Genomic DNA, 23,631 nt, shown 5'->3' with positions numbered 1-23,631 from the left:
ACACACATGCACACACACACATGCACACACACACATGCACACACACACACACATGCACACACATTGTTAGGAAGTGTTTCTTCAGCCGCAGAGTTGTCAGAAAGTGGAAGAGTCTGGGAAGTGATGTAGTGGAGGCAGGATCCATACATAACTCTAAGAGAAGGTATGGAGAAGCGATCAGTGAAGTAGCGATCAGTGAAGAGGCGGAGCCAGGAGCTGTGACTCGTCCCTTGCAACCACAACTAGGCGAGTACAAGTAGGTGAGTACATACATACATACATTATATACATACACACACACACACACACACACACACACACACACACACACACACACACACACACACACACACACACACACACACACACACACACAGGGTCACAATTTGAAGCCGAAGACTCAGATGAGTCAAAGGGATGTTAGGAAGTATCTCTTCATTATTATTATTATTATAATCAAGGGGGAAGCGCTAAACCCGGAGGATTATACAGCGCCTGGGGGGGGGGATGTGGAAGGCATTCAGGCTTAATTCGGGGAACTGGAGCACAGATCCAATTCCCTAAATCAAGAGCCCCTCACCAACATCAAGGAACCTTCCTTGAGGGGAGTATCTCTTCAGCCGCAGAGTTGTTAGGAAGTGGAATAGCCTGGCAAGCGATGTAGTGGAGGCAGGAACTATACATAATTTTAAGACGAGGTATGATAAAGCTCATGGAGCAGGGAGGAGGAGGACCCAGTAGCGGTCAGTGAAGAGGCGGGGCCAGGAGCTGAGTATCGACCCCTGCAACCACAAATGGGTATAATTAGGCGAGTACACACACACACACACACACACACACACACACACACACACACACACACACACACACATGCACACACATGCACACACATGCACACACATGCACACACATGCACACACATACGCACACACACACACACACACACACACACACACACACACACACACACACACACACACACACACACACACACACACACACACACACACACACACTCTTCCACCGATGTAGAATGACCCTAAAAAGCAAACACATCACTAATATATAATGCAAATACAAATCAGAGTATTATTCACTAGCATGTATGTCCGAAACCAGAGCAAATATTTGTCTTTAATTTCCTTGTTGGCATACAAATATAAATCTAATGTTTATATATAATTATACATGGGATTTTTTAATTATATTGCTTCCGCTGTCATTAAATTACTCATCAAATTACATTTCGCAGTGTCCTCTTTGGTTTAAAAATTCCTAATGGTTGAATTTTTTTGGGCTAGGCTGTATAACCAAAATATCTTGTCACGGAATTTTTATTATATTCACGGGAAAGTGATAACCCATAGGGGTCAGAGCCCAGAAAATGAGATGAAATCACGTTTGATCTAAAGACGGGGATGGTAGTTGCCATTCCTTGGATGAAAAGCCCTTCATCAGGTTCGAAGTTTATTTAAGAGCCTTTTTTTTTTTTTTTTTTTTTTGTAACGTGCTACTTTCATCCCAATTTAGTAATGATCCTTTGTTACACTTGCTGAATGATCCACACGGATTTAGCGCTTCACAAATACAACGAAATACAAAATAAAAAATACGATAACAGCATCAACAAATACAATAAAAACAACAATTAACCATGAAATGATCCTGTTCTTAAATGTTTAGCAAGGAACACAGATTTGCATTACCCATGTTTTCCTTTCGAAATACAAAGCATATTTACCACATATATAGTGTGTAGCCTGGGTTGAGTCTATGAAATAAAAATTCTCTGGATCTTTAACCCCCGTTTCAATATCCCATTCTGAACCATTCCCTTCCATTCATGTCCCTTCTTTTATATGGAAGAAACAGCCTTTAGTGCTTCTAGTAAAATAAGTATAATGTACCCAGAAGCTTGTATATCAATGGTGAAATATAGCAAAAAACTTCTCTTGATCCATTCCAACCCATTATTCAACCCAAAGCCTTGTTGACTCGCCTTTACTCCCTCCCTACCCACCTATAAATCCTCCTTGCCATGCTAAAAAAGAAAAATAGAGCCGTATGAACCTCTTTCGATTTCCCTACACATCCCCAAGATCCGAACATGGGATCTATCTTTACCCACACCCCCTCCTTATCCCGCCATAGGATCCACCTCCAAACCTACACTCTTAAACATAAAATCTGCCTCCTCCTACACCCTCTCCTGTGCCTATTCAGGCATTCATTAACACTGCTTGCACCTTCTCCTGATCCAAATGTAGGAACCACCTTCACACATACACCTACTCCCACACGTCCATACCCCACCTGATCGAAACATAGGATCCACCTCTGCAGCTACACCTCTCCTGAACCCGTCATATCATAGGATATAATTTCTACACCTCCGTCTGCCACTGAGGCTCCACCTACACCCCGTCCTGCCACTGAGGCTCCACCTACACCCCGTCCTGCCACTGAGGCTCCACCTACACCCCGTCCTGCCACTAAGGAAGGCAGAAGAGCTCCCTCTCAGCAGCACTGGTATCTGAAAACTTTATTATGTTGTTGTTTCGAGGTCTGGTCGTCAGTTCGCCGTAAACGTCACGGGGTCAGGAAATCCTCCATTTTTGTGGTCATATTTTGCCCAAGTGAATGTTCACTGCTATGTCGTGGGTTCTGCTCTCTCTCTCTCTCTCTCTCTCTCTCTCTCTCTCCTACACACCCCCTCTTCCTTTCCCTTCCCCTCTCTACCCTTCTCCCTCCCTGTCACAATACCAGAATGCTAAATAGGTTCAGCTAAACTATCTTAAAACAATAAGTAATTCTTAACCGAGCGTCGTGGCGGAGATATGGAACGCAGGTAAGTCTGTAGTGGATATGTATGCTCACCATCTACGAAATCTAGTAATTTAAAGCATTATACTTGTGCTAATCGTCAATCCTATAAAAGTACAGAAAATCCCAAAGCTTATCGAGTTCTTATATATAGTCGGATCGCTGCTTGTGGTAGCTACATGTTTCAAAGGTCCAGTAGGTACCAGGTTTGAAAGCAGTATCTTAGTACGCAGCGCACTTCATCACCGGATTGTCAACTGACAGACCGGTGTTGAAATGCCCTAGAAATACTTAGGAATGTACTAGTTTTTCTTTGCATGCTTTCCTGAAATGCAAATTTATCCAACGTCAGTATGCGAGTTGTCTAGGTTAGATGTACTAATGACAAAATTTAATATCCTATGTATTCGCTTTTTTTTCATTTATACACTTTATTCGTGTGCCAAATATTACTACGTCTTGCTTGGAGGAGACTTGATTCACACTGTTAACCTGGAAGATGGATTAAAACTAAGATAATCCATAAAAAAAATCAGTCAGGCATATTTCCACCGGGGACTATTCGTCGTTCTCCCCAGGATGCAACCCACAATAGTCTTTTGCTAACATCAATGTGTAAACAGGTAAAAGACAACATTCTCGCGCCCCATTTTCAAACCCGTGTCCTCCTATTGTGAGCCGGAGACACTACTACTGAGAAACAAACCACGAACTCGAGCTGAGAATTTTTACCTCGACTCCGTAGGAAAAAATATCTGATAGAAAGAATTAACTATCATTATTTTTCTTGTACGCTTTCAAAAGCAGTCATGTTCATTTTGTAGTGCGATATCCAGAACTCTGCTGCATGTTCTGTTTACGTAGTGTTGACTTGAAGGAAAAATGAAAACGAAATGAGATGAAGAAGGTTTACAAGAAAACAGAAAGAAGGGAAGGGAAGAGGAAGAAGGGAAGGGAAGAGGAAGAAGGGAAGGGAAGAGGAAGAAGGGAAGGGAAGAGGAAGAAGGGAAGGGAAGAGGAAGTGGGGAAGGTGAATAAGGAGAAGGCGAAGATGAAGTAGTAGTAGTAGTAGTTGTAGTAGTAGTAGTAGTAGTAGTAGTAGTAGTAATAGCAGTAGTAGTAATAGCAGTAGTAGTAATAGCAGTAGTAGTAATAGCAGTAGTAGTAGTAATAGCAGTAGCAGTAGTAGTAGCAGTAGTAGTAGCAGTAGTAGTAGCAGTAGTAGTAGCAGTAGCAGCAGTAGTAGTAGCAGTAGTAGTAGTAGTAGTAGCAGTAGTAGCAGTAGCAGTAGCAGTAGTAGTAGCAGTAGTAGTTGTTGTAGATGTGGTAATTTTAGAGTAGCAGCAGCAACAACAATAGCAACAGCATCCGCCGCCGCCGCCTCATAGCAAAGTCTGTATACACCAGCTGTCCCTGTTCGTGCACATAGCTTTAAACAGGTGCTCGAGTATTAGTTACCTACGCTCCTGTACTGGGTAACATCTTGGGCAAGAGGATTAAAAGATCCCAGTGAAAATAAGCCAGACTGCATCTTGGGTTATTTTTGTTTAACAACTGTCTGGGGATAATTATTCTACGAAAATTTTCAATAAACCAGATTAAACAATGGAAGTCAAGCTTTACAAACACTCCAATATTTTTTGCATTATCATTCTTCACAGCTGAATACCTACACTGATAAATCGGAAATATAAAGTATATCCTACATACGGAGACGTGTAATATATAAAAAAGTGCTACTGACTTTGTTGGAGCGTCCCTGGCTCTCACACTGAGGCATCACCCTCCGCACGGGAGAAACGTTGAGCCCGTTTCCTTACGTTTTTGCCCATGCTCATCTAACAATAAGTAGGTACTTGGGTGGATATATTCATTTAGGTGCCGATACACACAAATAGTTGCATAAATTATACATAGTAACGTTTGTAAATTACCAAGGATAATCCAGAAGGCCAGGGTGTAAGTAATATGTTGTGGATCGCATCTTGGAAACAAAAATAGAAATAAGACAGTCTCCCAAGTCAGTGCTTCATCGAGGACTGTCTTACTTCCATTGTGGTTCTCAATCTTGTCCCCCAGGATGCGACCCACACCAGTCAACTAACACCCAGGTACCTATTTGCTGCTAGGTGAAGATGACAACAGGTGTAAGGAAACACGTCGAAATGTTTCCACCCCGCCGGAAATCGAACCCGGGCCCTCCGTGTGTGAAGCGAGAGCTTTAGCCACCAGGCCACCGGGGGAGTTAGATTACAATACTGTGACCAGCCAGGAATCGAACCCGGGATATTTAGCCCGGCTCCTGCGAACCAAGTTAACCTCCTGACACCTTAACTCAGATAAGATTTTGCTCGGATTCTTAATACCAGAGGGTTAATCACCCAGGATAACCAAAGAAAGTCAGTGCGTCACCAAGGACTGTCTTATTCCCATTTGGGTCCTTAAATCTTGTCCCCCAGGATGCGACCCACACAAGTCGACTAAGACCCAGGTACCCACTTGCTATGTGAACGGGACAGCTGGTGTAAGGAAACACACCCAGTGTTTCCACCCTTGTCGGGGCTCGAACCACGGACACTCAGTGTGCGAAACGAGAACGCTGCCTACCACGCTATATACACGTACACACATACATACAGCAAAGTGGAACCAGGAGCTGTGAATCGATCCCTGCAACCACATACAGGTGAGTACATAAAACTCGACCCCTGTAACCACACCAGTATATACTTACAGCCCTGAAGAAAAACAGTCCCCCCCCCAAGTTGCTTATTTTCTTTGACAGTTACCCAGAACAGAAAATATAATTTAAAATGGTAGACTTAAACAAACCTGTAGTAATTTATACATACCTATTCCAAATATTTCATTTAAATTCAACAGACTTTAAGGCCTAGCCACTTACTGTGGGTACTAAAATATTGCGGTCACGTCCCCTAATACCAGCCTCGCTTTAAAATTTATTATTGCCTGCATGAATCTCACCTTCTTATTTTGGGTTATTTGTACTTTTTTTTTAATTTTTTGAATGAAGAATATTACTAGGAACAAGAAAAGACTACAGCACAAGAACTAACCGTCGGATCTTGCGTGCCTGAGCAGCAGGCACCTCACCTCAGTAAAGAGAAACTTTGATCAGAATAATTCGAAGATATTGTTACGATCGGTTCGTTATTATATTTAGAACGACATAAAATATTGTTAAGATCAAGTCTAATAGTGGGACAGTAAATGATTCATCCAAACTAGCACTTGCAGCTACTGCGAGGGGTAGCTTACAGGTCAAATTTAATACGATTCATTCGCTCAAAGATGCATTCATTGTCATCTGTAATGACGATTTTGAAGCCTAAAAACTGATCACTATAACCAATACAACTACTCTCAACGAACGTAGATTCCAAGTTATGTCTTCATCATCGAGGGCAAAGAGCTCTGTCTTCACTAAACGATTAGACAAACTTATAACAACCCCAGTCCATTGACGAACTGAAGACATCAACTGAAGATCAGAAATCTTGGGTCGCTGTGGAATACATCACCGTAATTCTAAATGCATCTTCAATGTCAAAGATTACTGAATGTATTGCTGATGGAATGGCAACGTTTTACTATTACTTCAATCCTAGCCATATTGAAGCTGAACAGTTTCAACACATCACGTCATGTTGGAGCTGTTCCTCCTCCTGCTCGACTTGTGGCCGTAAAGGGCACAAGTTGAGCAAGGACACAAGCCTGAACTGCAAGAATGAACGTTGCACTCTTGCAGGTAAATACCCTGTGAGGAAAGAAATCAACTGGCACTGGACAAGCACCTAAAGTCAGTTCCTGATCAGCCGGGCTGTGGCTCGTACGTTGGTTTGCGTGCAGCCAGCAGCAACAGCCTGGTTGATCAGGCTCTGATCCACCAGGAGGCCTGGTCACAGACCGGGCCGCGGGGGCGTTGACCCCCGGAACTCTCTCCAGGTAAATTCCAGGTAAAAGGAACAAAAGAAAACATCTACTAAATCTTCATCATATGCTGCAATCACAAAACTGAAAGCTGATACCACCAAAATTCTCAAAGCCACTCAACCGACGCCCTCCTCTACCATCGACTTGCTTTCTCCACTACCTGAAGGCGATCCTACCAAAATTTACTATTGCATGATGTTTCTCACATGTAAAATGAAGCAAATCTTGGATCTTTCAACGCAACGATCAACGAACTCCTCAGACTCAGCAACATGCATACCTTCAATTTCCCAGACTCCAAACCTTCAGCCGACATTCTCAAGATTATTCCCAACGTGGTAAACTTCACGGCACTAGCAGACCTGGCTCCTACTGCCAAGACTACTATGAATCTCACCAATGACTTCCACCGCCACTGCTCCTTCCTGGAGTTTACCTGGAGAGAGTTCCGGGGGTCAACGCCCCCGCGGCCCGGTCTGAGACCAGGCCTCCTGGTGGATCAGAGCCTGATCAACCAGGGTGTTGCTGCTGGCTGCACGCAAACCAACATACGAGCCACAGCCCGGCTGATCCGGAACTGACTTTAGGTGCTTGTCCAGTGCCAGCTTGAAGACTGCCAGGGGTCTGTTGGTAATCCCCCTTATGTGTGCTGGGAGGCAGTTGAACAGTCTCGGGCCCCTGACACTTATTGTATGGTCTCTTAACGTGCTAGTGACACCCCTGCTTTTCATTGGGGGGATGGTGCATCGTCTGCCAAGTCTTTTGCTTTCGTAGTGGGTGATTTTCGTGTGCAAGTTCGGTACTAGTCCCTCTAGGATTTTCCAGGTGTATATAATCATGTATCTCTCCCTCCTGCGTTCCAGGGAATACAGGTTTAGGAACCTCAAGCGCTCCCAATAATTGAGGTGTTTTATCTCCGTTATCCGCGCCGTGAAAGTTCTCTGTACATTTTCTAGGTCGGCAATTTCACCTGCCTTGAAAGGTGCTGTTAGTGTGCAGCAATATTCCAGCCTAGATAGAACAAGTGACCTGAAGAGTGTCATCATGGGCTTGGCCTCCCTAGTTTTGAAGGTTCTCATTATCCATCCTGTCATTTTTCTAGCAGATGCGATTGATACAATGTTATGGTCCTTGAAGGTGAGATCCTCCGACATGATCACTCCCAGGTCTTTGACGTTGGTGTTTCGCTCTATTTTGTGGCCAGAATTTGTTTTGTACTCTGATGAAGATTTAATTTCCTCATGTTTACCATATCTGAGTAATTGAAATTTCTCATCGTTGAACTTCATATTGTTTTCTGCAGCCCACTGAAAGATTTGGTTGATGTCTGCCTGGAGCTTTGCAGTGTCTGCAATGGAAGACACTGTCATGCAGATTCGGGTGTCATCTGCAAAGGAAGACACGGTGCTGTGGCTGACATCCTTGTCTATGTCGGATATAAGGATGAGGAACAAGATGGGAGCGAGTACTGTGCCTTGTGGAACAGAGCTTTTCACCGTAGCTGCCTCGGACTTTACTCTGTTGACGACTACTCTCTGTGTTCTGTTAGTGAGGAAATTATAGATCCATCGACCGACTTTTCCTGTTATTCCTTTAGCACGCATTTTGTGCGCTATTACGCCATGGTCACACTTGTCGAAGGCTTTTGCAAAGTCTGTATATATTACATCTGCATTCTTTTTGTCTTCTAGTGCATTTAGGACCTTGTCGTAGTGGTCCAATAGTTGAGACAGACAGGAGCGACCTGTTCTAAACCCATGTTGCCCTGGGTTGTGTAACTGATGGGTTTCTAGATGCGTGGTGATCTTGCTTCTTAGGACCCTTTCAAAGATTTTTATGATATGGGATGTTAGTGCTATTGGTCTGTAGTTCTTTGCTGTTGCTTTACTGCCCCCTTTGTGGAGTGGGGCTATGTCTGTTGTTTTTAGTAACTGTGGGACGACCCCCGTGTCCATGCTCCCTCTCCATAGGATGGAAAAGGCTCGTGATAGGGGCTTCTTGCAGTTCTTGATGAACACAGAGTTCCATGAGTCTGGCCCTGGGGCAGAGTGCATGGGCATGTCATTTATCGCCTGTTCGAAGTCATTTGGCGTCAGGATAACATCGGATAGGCTTGTGTTAATCAAATTTTGTGGCTCTCTCATAAAAAATTCATTTTGATCTTCGACTCTCAGTCTGGTTAGCGGCTTGCTAAAAACTGAGTCATATTGGGACTTGAGTAGCTCACTCATTTCCTTGTTGTCATCTGTGTAGGACCCATCTTGTTTAAGTAGGGGCCCAATACTGGACGTTGTTCTCGATTTTGATTTGGCATAGGAGAAGAAATACTTTGGGTTTCTTTCGATTTCACCTCAAGTCAACCAACCAATGGAAGAATAAAATACCCTAGGAAAAGGAAGATGAAGTCATACGTAGATGAAGATGAAAGTTCTTCTACCTACAAAAATGGAAGGAGTTGGCACAATATTACTTTCTACACCATTGAAGAAGACACTTAAAACTGATTGAAATTCAGCTGTTTGAAGAGTTTTATTTGTGGAACATTAAACTGAAGGGACCTGTGATCAAATTTTTTTCCTTTATTTTTCGGCCGATTTTTTTTTTGTACGTTTAGAAGCATATAATAATGGAATGTGACAAAGTTTCAATAAGATCGACCAACAAACTGAGAAAAATAATATTTAGTGATTATGGCACTTGGGAGCCAGCTGAGCCGGACTGGCACTAGGGGTGGCTCTGCCGACACTCCCCAATCTTAGAATACCTCTAACCCGAAATTCTTATGGAAGGAATAAATATAATATACCTTATCTTCATGCCGAAAAAAAAAATTTGGTACACTTTTGACATTCACCAAAATACATGCCTTTTTAGCCCCCCCCCCCACACACAAAATAAAAAGTTTTTTTTTTTCTTATTCGCTGGCACTCTCCCGGCCCGGGTCTTTTCCAAGTAGTGGTGACCCGGCCTTGGCTCCCTATCTGGGAGATATTCCAAATGGCTGTAAACCAGAAATTCAAACACATTTTGTTTTATATTGTCTGTGAAAATCATTTCTATATAATCATTAATAATGGAATACTTTCAAGCAATAGGCCATAATGCTACTTTCCAGATATTAGGAAAGCCGTGCGCACACCTCATTACGTAAAAAATAACGGAAATCACGCTACTTTGGCCTCTTTTCTATGCATTATAAGTGATTTCTTATTGTTTCCCCTATATATTTATTACACCGTTTTCTTTAGTAAAGACAATATGCAAGAGAAAACCTATCTTTTATAGTCAGGAACTTAGCTAAACCAATGATAGGCGGGCTGCACACTCCGGTATACTCCAAATAAAATTGTTCTGGCCGTCTTTATTATGCATTTACCTTATTTATCTTATGTCCGCTATCATTACTGAATAAATGGCATAAGCAGATAAAGTTTATTAGTAATAATAGCGTCAGTGTAAGACATTGTGGCCGACGAGCAGACAACTGACAAAGCAATTCATTGTTTCTTCCTCCTACTAAGCTATAAGCTCCTCCTACGCTGTAATGATGTTCATTGGTAAATTTAGTGTATTAGAAAAAAATCGACAAAAATTAAAAATCTAAAAATTCACCTCGCATTGAACCATATATTTACGTGGCGCATCATCACAAGAAATATTCAAATAGCTATAATTTCCTGTAGAAGCGTCGTATTACAATGGGATTTTCACCAAAATGTTGCTAGATTCTTGAACTGTCACCACTACTTGGAAAAGACCCGGGGCGGGAGAATACCGGCGAATAAAAAAAAAAATTGAACTGTTTTCTGTCAACAACACTCATTTTCGATATTTTTTTAATTATTTTCTTACTCCACGCGCCGCGGGTGGTCACAGGCCCCTGAATCTCTTTAAATTAATACAGTACCATTGTTGTGTCTCGGAATTTATGCCAGATTTAAGACAACACGGAAGTAGGATCCTCAGACCTCAAGGTATGCGAAATTGCATAGAGTTGTGGGGAGGTAAAAAACAAATGTGTCAAGATCTCTGCTCTAAATATTTAATCCGGAGTTCCCAAACCCAAGGTCGTGTTCCCAGTTTAAATTGTGATGGCTTCCTGGATGCACGGATGGCCCCCTAGCAACAAAATGAAAAAAAAATCATTAAATTTTCTGAAGAAATGTAAAGAAAGTCCCCCAAATGAGACAAAATATTGAAAACCGCTGTGCTAAGACCCATCGCTTGAGTTTGAGGTATCCAGATATTGGCAGCTTAACAATACTCACACGCTAATGTTTTTGAAAAGGAGTTTTCACCTCAAATAACATTTGGGCAGCAAAAATAATGTCATGTCAAAATTTATAGCGCAAGGCGCATGTGGTATCAAATTTTAGATGGCTAGACGAAAATATTTTTGGAAACCAGTTCGAAACGAAAGAGCTAAGGCGATCTCACTCTTGAAAGGGTTACCCAGGAAGGATGCTATTATATTGTACTGAAGGAGGATTTTATTCTCTTCCTTGACTTGCAGGAGGAAAGGGAAGTACAACATTTAATTTTGGATATGAAGTAATAATATACTTCATGACAAAGGAAAGCAGTACGATGTCCCTTTTGACCAGGGCCAGGATAGTTTTTGATGCCCAGGTCCAGTGGGAGTTAAGTTTGGAATTTTAATAACTCTTGGCTATGTAACGAAAGAGGCCCATTGTTATGTTACTGGTAACTATCTGAAATCCTCATTACTTATATACGTATACGCGTAATATATAATAAATACTGTTTAACTAGAAAAAAGAATAGTTTAAAATATGTACTTACCATATTGATGGTGTGAAATCTGTCCAACGACGCGTTGTCAAGTCTCACTTACCTGCAAAGTAAACACCAATACTTATTAATTTACGATAGTTAAAGTCCTAGTTACAATCCTAATCCCGCACCTTCCGGAGTATCCCCAGTCATACTCTTCCGTTTGCACCTTAATAATAATAATCTCCATTTATACAAGTACATGATACAACATTACTGACATACTATAACGCCTCTTGTCATGCAAAGCAATTCGGGCAAATTAAGTTAATTTTGCCCCCAGGATGCGACTCACGCCAGTCTGCTAACACCCAAGTACCTGTTTACTAAGTGAACAGAGACAGCAGGTGTCTTAACTAAGGGAACACACCCATATGTTCCCACCCGCACCGGGGACCGAACCACGGGCCTCAGTGTGTGAGTTTAGTGCACTACCAACCAAGCTACGGGACTGTACATCCTCAGTCATGCCCTTCAGTATCCCTCAAACCCTTCAGATGTACCTTCTGCAATTATCTTCAACATGTATATAGATAGTAATTTATTAAACAACTATTTGCTTGCACTATATAAATAATTCTCACTGATTACATTTTTTTGTACTGATTAAATGTAACTCACCTTCCCACGTTGGTAGATTCTGAGTGGATGACTGATAACCCAAGTATGCTGGGGAATCACCGTACCCATTCTAGATGAGTGGGACTGAAGAAACTCATACTAAAACACTTTCACTTTAAGCTTGAACAGTTTTGTCTGTAATATTTTTCTTCCATCAACACCTTTTGTCATCAATATTTTGGCAATAAAAAGTTTTTTCCGCCTCACTGTGGCCACCAGCGATATCGTTATTAACGTTTTTACCATCTGTGCTTTTATCATCATCGTTTTAGCTCCCAACATTTTTTGTAACAATTTCTGCTGTCGAGGCTTTTGTTAAACACATTACCAACACTGACGTTAACGTTTTTTTTTTTTAAATTCCTTTCAACTTTTTTTCCGACACCTTTTATGTTATTAACGTATTTATTACATTTTTCTTATCAATCCATATGTTAAAACACTTAAAGTACTTGTTAAACACTTGCTAAACAAAAACTTTTACTATTAACACTGGTTATCACTTTCTTTCAACACTTAACAAAACTGCATTGAAAATAAGGGTTATCTACACTTCCATATGAACACCTTTGTTAACACTTATGGACACTTTGATTTTATAAACATTTGTTTAGGAGCTCAACCAATTTGGTATAGACTAACATTTACTGTTAAAATTTAGGCATTAATATTTAACAAAGTGGCACGTTACGAAAACTGGTTATATTTCCACTTTCTACAGACACTTTCCTCATGGGTTTAAGGCCTATCATCGTCAATAGAGTTGTGAAATCTTCACGTGACCTTTTCATCACTGGGCAAGAGACTGCATTAATCCCCAAAAAAAGGGATTACGCTCTCAGCATATATACACAAATATACATCTCGGTGTATATATATCCTGTGGAAATAGCTATTCTAAATATGCAGGTTAAATATGCACTTAGATGTATATCAATATTTATACACACTATTCAAAATTAGTGATTAAATTATCCTTGCTTGTCTGATAGTTACTTCTCGTAGTAGGTTTGAATTCTGTAGATTACACACGAGTCATGAAGGCTTTATATATGTACACCATGAAGTTATGGATACTTTAATCACTGTACATATAAAAAACCATTGCTGCGAGCCAAGACAGGACTCGCAGCAATGGTTTCAAGTTGGAAAAATTCAGATTTAGGAAGGATATAGGAAAGCACTGGTTTGGTAATAGAGTTGTGGATGAGTGAAGCAAACTCCCGAGTACCGTCGTAGAATCTAAGATGTGTAGTTTTAAAAGTAGGTTAGATAAATACATGAGGTTTGGTTATGGACCTGGCCGCGGGGGCGTTGATCCCCGGAATACCCTCCAGGTAGACCCATCACTTAATCCGTACGTCCATAACTGATTACGTCACTGAATCGGTCACTGTCTCAAAATATGTAATCTTGTGTGTTAACGAATGGTAATGAAGCCTGATGACCCTCATAGTCGACGGAAGCTGACACACTGAAGGCAACAAGGCTTGTAATGCTCCGTTCGGAGCCTCATTAGTTCAATCACTTGAGGCGAGACCTCGATCCCTCTTTTAATAATAATATAATATCCTTATTTCTACAAGTACATGTACATGGTATACAGTCCTAGCTGACATAAGTGACTTAATACTATATAGAAAGCCGCCTGTTACGCAGAGCATTTCGGGCAAATTAGATCAGTTTCGTCACGGGACGAGACTCACACCAGTCGACTAACACCCAGGCACCCACTTTTACTGATGGGTGAACAGGGGCAGGCTAAGTGTTGTTTAGCATTCATATATGAATATATATATGCTGCATAGCTACAATACAACATGCAACGCAAGCCGTGTGTCGTGAGTTTTTCGTAGATCAGAGTTATCCGTGTTAGTCTGAAATAAATGGCATTAAATTACTTGCACGTGTAGAATATTAATGAATATATTTGCTCCAACTAATGAAGTTGGCTCCGCTCTTTTAACAGTTGCTTTAAATACATTTTCGTTATTATTTCGTACCTCGGATAATTCTTCAGTTTGTTAAAACTTACTAATTCGTAGAAAAAAAAAACTATGTTAAACGCCTAAATTACTGGGAACGATAAAATTCCTCAATTTGCATTCCCTGGAACGCAGGCGGCAGAGATACATTATTTATTACATACACTTGGAAAATCAAAGAGGGATTAGTACCAAATTTGCACGCGAAAATCACTCCCTACGAAAGCAGACGACTCGGCAGGCGATGCAACACCCCACTTCCTCCACTAGCACGCTAAGAGACAACACAATAAGTGTCAGGGGCCCAAGATTGTTCAATTGCCTTCCAGCATACATAAGGAAGATTACCAATAAATCCCTGGTTGTCTGCAAGAAGGCTTTGAACAGGCACCGAAAGTCAGCACCTGACCAGCTGGGCTGTAGATAGTACGTCGGTTTACGTGCGGCCAACAGTAACAGCCTGGTTGATCAGGCCCTGATCCACCATGAGGCTTGGTCACAGACCGGCCCGCTGTATATATATTGTAACGTGTGGCATGAATCTTCAAATACGTAACCAATGTGAGAACAAAGACGTTACGTGTTGAGAGGAAGACTCACGCAAACACATTGATAATAATAATAATAATAATAATAATAATAATAATATTATTATGATTATTTCTACAAGTACGTGATTCAACTAATTCAGACCTTCAGGTTAGTTTAATACACTATCTTTATTATGTACCCTACACCCATCCTGTGGTAATGAACTCCTGGTAGATCTGGACACAGTCATGACCAAATTACAAGGTAATGAACTTCAGGTATCATTTAGACCATAGCTGACATCAGTGACATACTATACAGAAAGCCCCTGGTTATACCTGAAGAAGGTTTCGGGGGTCAACGCCCCCGCGGCTCTGAGACCAGGCAGAGCATTCCGGGCAAATTAGGTTAATTTTGTCCCCAGGATGTGACCCACACTAGTCGGCTAACACCCAGGTACCTCTCCAAGTTGCACCTACACAATATTTAGGATTTGTATGCAAGGTGAACGTCGTCTTCATCCAGACCTTAAAAACACGGTATTGGAACACGATAGGTGAATACGAATTTGAAGAAAATGTCTAGTATTATATTTCTGATTAAAGTATAATTTAATTTAATAAGATGTTCCTATAACATCTCATTTAAAAAGATTGAAGCACTAAACCTGAATATAATTCAGCTTGATGTTTAAGGAGTATTTTTCGTCTTTTAAACGTAAATATAATTTGAATATTGCTATTACAAAATTTTATGCAATTATCATTAAACTCTTTAAAATTTAAGCAAGTTTATCCAGTAAATATTTATTAGAAATATTAAATAAATTTATTTATTAAAAGATAATAGTATATATTTGATAAATTTTCATTTAGTTAAAAGATAATTAGCCAATACCTAAACATCGAAACAAACTCGCCAAATAATTTTTTTTTATTATTATTATTTTTTATCATTCGCCGAAGTCTTTAAATACAACACAACTATATTAAATAATTGCGATTTCATTTGTATACATTATTAATCATATTTATCATTTATATATATTTCACCATATTCGTTTCTGAGAGCATTTGGCAGATGATTGAGAAGATACCTATCTTTATATAAACTTTTCTGTATTAACGTTCAAGATGGTGCTTTATTCGTCAGGAAAATAAATGTATTCAGGATCGACACCATGCCCAGCCCTTCTAGGGCAGGGTAGGTGCCTGAGCCAGAGCTTGCAGCTCACAAGACTGTCATTCCCATTAGCCACCTTGGGGCGGGGATGGCAGACCAGAGAGGCCTAGCTTGTGGCTAGGCCTGGGGACAGTTGGTCCCAAAGATGAGGAGGTCCTTGTGCCTCCTCCCATGGGAGACTTAGGTCTCAGACACTTCCTAAAGAGGGAGCCAAGGCCGGGCCACCACTTGGAAAAGTCCCGGGCCGGGAGAATACCGGCTAATCTTTAATAATAATAATAATAATAATAATAATAAGTTTATTCAGGTATACACAAATACAGTTATACAGATTTTTTTTTACCTTATAATATGAAAGTGATAATATATCTTATTATCATACTATTAAGACTATCTACTACACGAGGGTCATTACTAGGAATAAGGTAAAATTACACGTGCGTTAGCTAAAAAAATAAAAAAATCATTCCCCTCCCTTTCTGTCGCTACATTCATCAGACACCTTTTGGCACTCTTCATGAACTGGTTCATGCTATGACTGGCTTTGACATGTGCGGGCAGTCTGTTCCATTCCTTTATTACTGTACAATAAAAGGTGTTTGAAGCCTGGCCACTGACTGTGGGTACTACAAAGTTGTGCTCTCTCAAGAAGAAAAAACAAGGTTTCATGACAAAGGTCTTAATTAGATGAATCCTACAATAGTTCCCAGAAACAACTTTGTATTTAAGTAACTTCATTCAGATATACACAAACACAGTTACATAGATTATCATAAATAGCAGCATAAGTGTAGATAACATAGGATAACCCAAAAAAGTCAGACATATGAAAATTATTTTTTGTTCTTAGTTATGGTCCGCTAAAGGGGTTTAAAGCATATGGTTTGTCAGGAGACAGAACAAGTGAGGTAATAAGTCACTTTGACTTTTTTGAGGGTTATCCTATGTTCTCTATATATATGCTGCTATGTAAGATAATTTATGTAACTGCATTTATATGTACCTACACCTAAATAAACTTAATAACCTTTTCATCACCAGACAAGAATGCTTTAATCACTAACATGGAGATTAAATTTAACTCGCAGCACATACATGCTGAGAGACACCTTATTATGATGGAAAATGGATTTGCTAGTAATCTGTAGTCTTCTATTTTTAAGTTCGTTTGCTAGTTCCTTTCTTACAATGTTTCGTCAACTTCTGTTTGAAAAGCTAAAATTATTCTCGACATTCACTGTTTAATGTATGTTTAGCTAATTCATCAACTTTGCCGTGTGAGACGAAATCTACTACTTAATACCTTAATTTTTTAAAGGGGTGGACCGGTAAGCCAGCGGAAGGCCTCGGTCAGATGACCTAAAGCTCCAACGGCGGGTCATCATCTGACTAAGACCCGCGTCAGGAAACACATGTCCTGCTTCCTGACGAACCTTACCTAACTTAACCTAAGACGGAATCCACAAAAGCTTAATGGTAATCCCTTTTTTTAATAATTTGTGTATATCTATGCGTAGCTTCATGCTAATTCAGACCTTAGGCTATTTAGAGCGAGTTAAGACCGGTGTTACAATTGTAAGGACATAGTCCTGACACTGGTCTTAAACAACGTCAATGTAAATATGCCAGACTGTCTGATAACTAGGCTTTATCTGCTTATCTTGGGTTACTAACCCTCTTGGGTAATAATATAAATGATATCTTCTAAATGCTTGTCCAATTTCCTGACGAACATAACGTCACCACCATCAGTTAATTCACAAGGAAATCTGCGAGCTAAATTAGTTTGTTGACATAGGGTGGACACAGGAGAGATTGTATCATTAATTATGTTACAGGATTTTCATTGTAACTGTGATTCAAAGAGAAGATAGTATTATGAAAATTGGGCGAAACGAACGCGTGGCTTGGTTGGTAGTGTCCCCAGTTCACACACTGAGGGTCCGGGATCGTTCTTTGTGATGGGTAAGCGTTGAAAATGATAATGAAAATGTTTATTTTCTTGCCAAGCTTACAATGTGTGGTTTACATATTATAAAATAATTACAAGGAAAGCCTCTAGCATGCCTAGTTATTTCGGGCAGACTAAACCTAGTTCTTATTCTATATTGACACAGGTTATGGATTATTATTATAATCAAGGGGGAAGCGCTAAACCCGGAGGATTATACAGCCCCTGGAGGGGGATGTGGAAGGCATTCAGGCTTAATTCGGGGAGCTGGAGCACAGATCCAATTCCCTAAATCAAGAGCCCCTCACCAACATTAAAGAACCTTCCTTGAGGGGCACAGGTTATGGAGCAGTACATTTTAATATACCTTATTGCATACTAGGTAACTGAAGTGATTAATTAGATTTATAATAATGAGGTAGTACAAAACATATAGCAATATTACAATCACTAAATTTAGTTCTGGCATGAGACTGTTTCTATTATTGGGAGAGTATCTTAGGCAAACTTAGAGCTAACCTAAGGCTTATTAGGCAGTAGCTGTATTAGGAATTTTATGTATACAGTCATTTGGGCGAGTAAGTAAATAGGAACTTAACTGGGTGTTAGCCGACTGTTGTGGGTCGCATCCTGGGTAACTCTAACTTAGGCTGCCCGAAATGTCACGCATAACTAGGGATTTACTTTTAAGTATACCAATAATGTTAACCAAGCCTGGGGACAGTTAGTCCCAAAGATGAGGGGGTACTTGTGCCTCCTCCCTTGGGAGACTTAGGTCTCGAGACATTCCCCAGATAGGGAGCCAAGGTCGGGTCACCACTTTTGGAAAAGACCTGGGCCGGGAGAATACCGGCGAATACTAAAAAAAAAAAACATATTGAGGATAACACATTCTCTTTCCTAGAGGGAACTTCACACAGAAAACGAAATGAACTAGCAGTAACTTCGTTTTCAAGAGCATAAGCAAGTTTATTTAGGTACAGATATACATAAGTACAGATATTTAGTGTAAATTACCTAGAATAACCCCCAAAAAGTACGATAAAGTGGCTTATTTTCATTGGGGTCCTCGTAACATCTTATTATTTAAAACTTAAGAGCATTGCCCGAAATGCCTAGGCATGCTAGTGGCTATCTCTGTAATTATGATTTTGTAATATGTAAACCACCCATTGTAAGCTTTGCATGTCATGTGCAAGAGCCTCATTTCCACAGCATACAATTCACTTTTTATATAATAACTTAGGAAACTTTCTTCCGACCAATTTATATTTAAATTCTAAACATTTTAAAAAATTTTCTAGTACAGAGATTTTTAACCACGCTGCATTATTAATCCTTTTGCGTGAATTAAAGAACAAGTAAATAATGTAGATCTTAATATTACAGATTGCGAAAAAAGATTTAGTAGTTCTGGTTATCAGTAATCTGAAACCAAGACAACAGTGCATAAGTGTTCGTAATAAAGCTAACAGAATTCTTGGCTTCATATCAAGAAGTATAAATAATAGCAGTCCTCAGGTTGTTCAACTCTATATATCCTTGGTTAGGCCTCATTTAGATTATGCTGTTTAGTTTTGGTCACCGTATTACAGAATGGATATAAATGCTCTGGAAAACGTACAAAGGAGGATGAATAAGTTGATCCCATGTATCAGAAACCTTCCGTATGAGGATAAACTGAGGGCCCTGAATCTACTCTCTAAAAATGCGTAGAATTAGGGGGGATATGATTGAGGTGTATAAATGGAAGACAGGAATAAATAAAGAGAATGTAATTAGCGTGCTGAAAATATATATAACCTAGACAGGACTCGTAGCAATGGTTTTAAGTTGGAAAAAATCAGATTCAGGAAGGATATAGGAAAGCACTGGTTTGGTAGAGTTGTGGATGAGTGGAACAAACTCCCAAGTACAGTTATAGAGGTTCAAACGTTGTGTAGTTTTAAAAATAAGTTAGATAAATACACGAGTTGGACCTGATTAGCTTGTGCTACTGGGTCAGTTGCCGTGTTCCTTAAGTGAATGTGACCTGACCTAACTAGGTTGGGTGCATTGGCTTAAGCCAGTAGGGGACTTGGACCTGCCTCGCATGGGCCAGTAGACCTGCAGTGTTCCTTATTATTATTATAATAAAAAAGAAGTGCTAAGCCACAAGGGCTATACAGCGCTGCAGGGTAGGGAAGGAAGCGAGGGTATTGGGTGGCAGAAGGGAGGAGGGATGATCAGTAGGTTACAGAAAACAGCGGGGCAGGGGATAGTACGGGGGTAGAGGGTAGCAAGAGATTGAAGTAGAAAGGGCTGAAGGTATCAGAATTTGTGAAGTAAGTCAGTTGTTGTCAAAAAGTCAATAAGAGAGTCGGGATGAAAGGTGGGCCCATCAGCGAGAAGGGAAGGTAAAGAGAAAGCAGCGGAGCGAAGACGACGACGGAGGTAAATTCTGCGTGCTCGTTGATAAAGTGGGCAGTCCAACAGAATGTGGCTGACTGATAATGGAGCTTGGCAATTCTCACAGAGAGGAGTAGGGCGCCTCTCCATGAGATATCCATGAGTAAGACGAGTATGGCCAATGCTAAGACGGGAGAGAGTAGTCTCTCAACCTCGACACTGGTGATAACAAGACGGCCAGTAACCTATACTCGGTTTAATACATTGAAGTTTGTTACCGAGCATAGTAGACCAACGTTGTTGCCAACGGGTGTGAAGGTGGGAAGATATTGCAGCAAAATAGTCTGTAAATGGAATACCTCTATATGAAACTGGTAGGTCATGTACTGCTGACCACGCAGCAGTGTCTGCCTGTTCATTGCCCTGTACGTCAACATGACCAGGGACCCAACAAAAAACAAAATCTTTATGCTTGGTAAAGATGCGGTGTAGCCAAAGTTGGATACGGAGAACTAAGGGGTGAGGTGTATCAAATTTCTGTATAGCCTGTAAAGCACTAAGGGAGTCTGAGACAACCACAAATGATGACACAGGCATAGATGCAATACAGATAAGTGCTGCAAGGATGGCATACAATTCAGCAGTAAAAATACTACCCGAAGATAGTAAATGCCCTCGTACGACACTGTCCGGAAACACTGCTGCGAATCCTATGCCGTCAGAAGACTTAGAGCCATCTGTGTACACAGCAATGGCATGAGAATGAGAGTGGAAGTGGTCAAGAAAAAGAGAGCAGGAAGGGACTGTAGACAGTTGGGCTTTCGAGCAAGGGAGAGAGAAAGAACAGACTCGAACAGCTGGAACTTCCCAGGGGGGGTAGGAAAAAGTGAGATGCTACATGAACATAGAAAGGTGGTAATTGAAGAGAAGACAAGAGCGAATGAAGGTGAAGAGAGAAGGGACGGAGTAAACAGGGGAGGCGAACAAATAAAGAATGTCTACTAATATCAGTGACCATTCTATAAATGGAAGGATTGCGGGGATCATGAGAGCGTACATAGTAGCGAAGGCAATGGGCATCACGGCGATCGGATAAGGATGGAATGTTCACTTCTGCATAGAGGCTCTCGACAGGGAAAGAGCGAAAAGCACCAAGGCATGAACGTAATCCTCGGTGATGAATGGGGTTAAGGCTAGAGAGAGTAGCAGGAGATGCCACTGAATAGATCTGGTCACCATAATCAAGTTTCGATAAAATGAGGGTGGAATGTAGGCGAAGGAGGGTTCGACGATCAGCTCCCCATGAAAGATGAGCAAGGGTTTTAAGAAGGTTCAGCCGGCTGTGACAAGTTGCCTTCAGAGAGGTAATGTGAGGTTTCCAGGATAACCTACGGTCAAAGAGGAGGCCCAGAAACTTCACTGTATCATGTTCAGGGATACGGGAGCCATAGAGGTACAAAGGATGATCGGAGATGACAGAGCGTCTAGTGAAAGTAATTTGGTTTATCTGGAGTTTACCTGGAGAGAGTTCCGGGGGTCAACGCCCCCGCGGCTCGGTCTGTGACCAGGCCTCCTGGTGGATCAGAGCCTGATCAACCAGGCTGTTACTATTGGCTGCACGCAAACCAACGTACGAGCCACAGCCCGGCTGGTCAGGAACCGACTTTAGGTGCTTGTCCAGTGCCAGCTTGAAGACTGCCAGGGGTCTGTTAGTAATCCCCCTTATGTATGCTGGGAGGCAGTTGAACAGTCTCGGGCCCCTGACACTTATTGTATGGTCTCTTAACATGCTAGTGACACCCCTGCTTTTCAATGGGGGGATGTTGCACTGTCTGCCAAGTCTTTTGCTTTTGTAGTGAGTGATTTTCGTGTGCAAGTTCGGTAGTCCCTCTAGGATTTTCCAGGTGTATATAATCATGTATCTCTCCCGCCTGCATTCCAGGGAATACAGGTTCAGGAACCTCAAGCGCTCCCAGTAATTGAGGTGTTTTATCTCCGTTATGCGCGCCGTGAAGGTTCTCTGTACATTTTCTAGGTCAGCAATTTCACCTGCCTTGAAAGGTGCTGTTAGTGTGCAGCAATATTCCAGCCTAGATAGAACAAGTGGGTGGGTGGGTTTTAGTGCTGGAAAATTTAAACCCATGTGCGGTGGCCCAATTGGAAACACGGTCGACTGCATGCTGGAGAGAAACTGTAATGAGGTGACAGTCAGTGCCTGCACAGGCAATAGCGAAGTCATCAACATAGAGTGATGACCAAATATGTGATGGAAGACTAGAGGCCAAATCATTAATAGCAAGGAGAAAAAGTGTTGTGCTCAGAACACATCCCTGGGGGACACCTTCAGCTTGGATAAAGTCCGGGGAGAGCACATTATTAACCCGAACATGGAAATGCCTGTCAGTTAAAAAGTTCTTAAGGAAGGATGGTAGATTGCCTCGAAGGCCTAAGGAGTGGGCTTGGGCTAAAATATTATGCCTCCAAGTTGTCATATGCCTTCTCAAGGTCAAAAAATATGGCAATAACTGAGTGGTTATTCGCAAAGGCATTACGAACATACGTATCCAAGCGTAGTAAGGGGTCTATGGTAGAACGTCCCTTACGAAAGCCATATTGACGAGTGGAGAGACTGTTGTGTGTCTCTAAATACCACACTAAACGTCTATTTACTAGGCGTTCCATCACTTTGCAAACTGCACTGGTAAGAGCAATGGGACGATAGTGGGAGGCTTCATGTCCCGTAGTGCCTGGTTTGCGGAAAGGGAGAACAATGGCAGATTTTCACAGCTGTGGAAGAACTCCTTGTGACCTAATAAGATTGTAAAGGCGTAATAGGACTGCAAGGGCTGACTGATGTAAATGTTGTAGCATACGAATGTGAATGTCGTCGGGCCCAGCTGCCAATGATCGGCAAGCTGAGAGTGTTGCCTCCAGTTCTTGAAGTGTAAAAGGCACATTATACTGTTCTTCTCTGAGAGAAGAAAAGTCCAAGGGTGCTAACTCTCTCGCAGACTTTGAGGAAAGAAATGAGGGGCATAGATGGAGTCCCTGAGAAATACAGACCAGATGATTGCCAATTTCATTGGCAACATCTAGTGGGTTTGCTATATCAACACCGGCAACCTGCAGAACAGGAGCTGGGTCAGGAGAATATTTACCACTCAGTTTTCGTACTTTTTCCAGACTGCACTCATAGAGGAAGCAGAGGTGATGGTGGAGACATAATCTCGCCAGCAAGTTCGTTTAGCTTCGCAGATGACACGGCGAGCGATCGCACGCTTCTGCTTAAAATCAAGAAGTCTCTCAGTGGTTATATTGTACCGGTACCTGCCCCATGCAGCGCATTTCAAACGTACTGCACGAGCACAAGCAGGAGACCACCAAGGCACGCATTTCTGAGAA

The 23,631-nt window shown here is 41.4% G+C and overlaps 1 protein-coding gene across 1 annotated transcript in view; it reads right to left on the bottom strand.

Moving 5' to 3' along the window:
* The window catches only part of LOC128702653 (uncharacterized), a 446,363-nt gene extending 433,100 nt beyond the window's left edge, over positions 1-13,263 (bottom strand). The window contains exon 1 of the mRNA XM_070101928.1: positions 12,193-13,263. The gene's annotated coding sequence lies outside the window, so the exon portion shown is untranslated. The remainder of the gene's footprint in view (positions 1-12,192) is intronic.
* Between the last annotated feature and the right edge of the window lie 10,368 nt (positions 13,264-23,631).

This window comes from Cherax quadricarinatus, chromosome 79 (assembly GCF_038502225.1).
Source record: "Cherax quadricarinatus isolate ZL_2023a chromosome 79, ASM3850222v1, whole genome shotgun sequence".
NCBI classification, from domain to species: Eukaryota; Metazoa; Arthropoda; class Malacostraca; order Decapoda; family Parastacidae; genus Cherax; species Cherax quadricarinatus.
This window is presented reverse-complemented; position numbering and strand designations above follow the sequence as displayed.